The sequence below is a fragment of the Ailuropoda melanoleuca genome, chromosome 7 (assembly GCF_002007445.2).
Source record: "Ailuropoda melanoleuca isolate Jingjing chromosome 7, ASM200744v2, whole genome shotgun sequence".
Classification (NCBI taxonomy): domain Eukaryota; kingdom Metazoa; phylum Chordata; class Mammalia; order Carnivora; family Ursidae; genus Ailuropoda; species Ailuropoda melanoleuca.
Window position 1 is genome coordinate 23127507 of NC_048224.1, and position 2262 is coordinate 23129768.

The following is a 2262-nucleotide window of genomic DNA, read 5'->3' on the forward strand; positions in this document are numbered from 1 at the left end:
GAGCCCCACATCAGGCTCCTCCGCTATGAGCCTGCTTCTTCCTCTCCCACTCCCCCTGCTTGTGTTCCCTCTCTCGCTGGCTGTCTCTATCTCTGTCGAATAAATAAATAAAATCTTTTAAAAAAAAAACAATAGTTAATTTTGCTTTTATTTCCTTTGCTTGAGAAGACATATCTAGAAACCGTTGCTATGGCTGATGTCAAAGAAATTACTGTCTATGTTTTCTTCTAGGAGTTTTATGGTTTCAGGTCTCATGTTTAGGTCTTTAACACATTTTGAGGGTTTTTGCATATAGTATAAGAGAGTGGTCAGTTTCATTCTTTTGCATGTAGCTGTCCAGATTTCCCAGCACCATTTGTTGAAGAGACTGTCTTTTTTCCCCATTGTATATTCTTGTGTCCTTTGTCATAGATTAATTGACCATATAAGTGTGGGGTTATTTCTGGGCTCTCTACTCTGTTCCACTTATCTATGCGTCTATTTTTGTATTTTTGCATCATACTGTTTTGACGACTACAGCTTTGTAGTATATCTTGAAATGTCTTTAAAAAAAAAATTCCATAGTAAGACAGACTCGAAAACCAGACACTGCAGAGAGAAAAAAATTTTATTAATTCTAAATATCCCTTTTTACATATAAGAAGCAATGCTTACATGTCTGAAAATAGTTTTCCTCTAAGCCATGGGCAGAGTGGACTCAAAGGTGACCCAGGGAATGCTCTTGTAATGCAGGAATAGAAAATAAAAAGTATTTTACCAAAAGAAGAAAAAAATAGCAAGGTACTTGGGCCCTGGCTTCCCCTTCACACCTCTGCTTTTGGACAGTACCTTCAAGGCTATGCAAAAGAAAACTCTAGAAAGCTTGGGAAAAGGAAAACCAGAGGTATTTGTGCCCCACTCCCAATTTGGGATTTGGAAGGAGACTGCATCCCAGAGTACACCATGTGGACATGGGGTACGACAGCAGCATAGAGGAAGACAAGAGAATTAAATAAAAGAAGTAATAGTTGTTGCACTGCTTGGTATTCATTCTGTTAAATTTTAACCCCAGTTCGAAAGTAGGTCAGCTTAGGTTTGCCTGGTTTCAGGAGTGCCCTGGAGGCCCAGGCTTAGGTCTTTCCGTAGCCTGTGGGAAGAAAGGTGGAAAGACTGTCGAAGCTTTGACTCCCACTTCCTTCCATCTCTGAGTGACAAGATCCTGCCCAGAATCAGATGTCCACATAGTATTCGTCAGCAAGTTCTCCTTTGCTGCTCTTAGAGTAACCCTACTCATTTCTCTTTCTCGGCAGTGTGGTTATAACCACAGGCAGATAGACCTGGGTGCTCCCCTCCTCCCTGCCAGTTGTTAGTTGTCTGACCTGGAGCAACCTTCTCTGACCCTCTGTTTTTATTATCAATAACAGTAACAAAATGATAATACATAGGTAGAATATTTCAGGGCTTACAAAATGAAAAACACTTTACAAAGCATATAATATGTCTTATCTCCTTTAATTCACACATTCACCATAAGTGAAGTAAAAACCTTTTTTATCTTCATTTTACAGAAAAGAAAATCGGCCAAAGTCACACAGCTAATAAGTAGCAGTAGGAATTGAATCTGGGTTTGGCTGACTGCAAAGTCCATGAAGTTAACGACCATATAGGAGGAACCCTTGATAGGGGAGATGCTCTGAGCCCCTCAGAGCATAGGGACCCCTTACCTGTAATGTGCCTGCTAACCTGTGTCAATAGTTGGCTCTGAATGAGATTAGCATTGATCCCTGTGTGGTTGAGGTCACTCTTTTCTGTGTATATACAACTTCTAAACAAGTCCCACATTTATTCTGACAAAACTATTTGGATCTGTAACTATGACTTATCAGTTTCCATTAAGCTCCCTTCTGGGGCTGGGGTCAGGCCACCGCAAGCTCCCACTGGATTTGGAGACAGGTGCCTGCTGGCGACCGCCTGGGGCAGTGTACCTTAAAGCCAATGACAGCCTGGGCAGGTTCCCAGCTGCTGAAATTAGCCTGCAGGGTCCTTGTAGGCAGAGGTATATTTTAGGACAGCAGTACCGAACAGCATCACAAAATGGCAAGTGATCAGAACAGAGCCCCTTCCACGATTCCTCTAATGTCCACATAGTTCATGCTCTGTTTGACCCTATTGCATAGATTGCATAGAGTGAAAGAATCTATTTATATGTTAAATCAACAAATACTCATGCACATACAATTCAGGACCTGAATGATAATGACTTTCTTTTAATCAATCTTAATT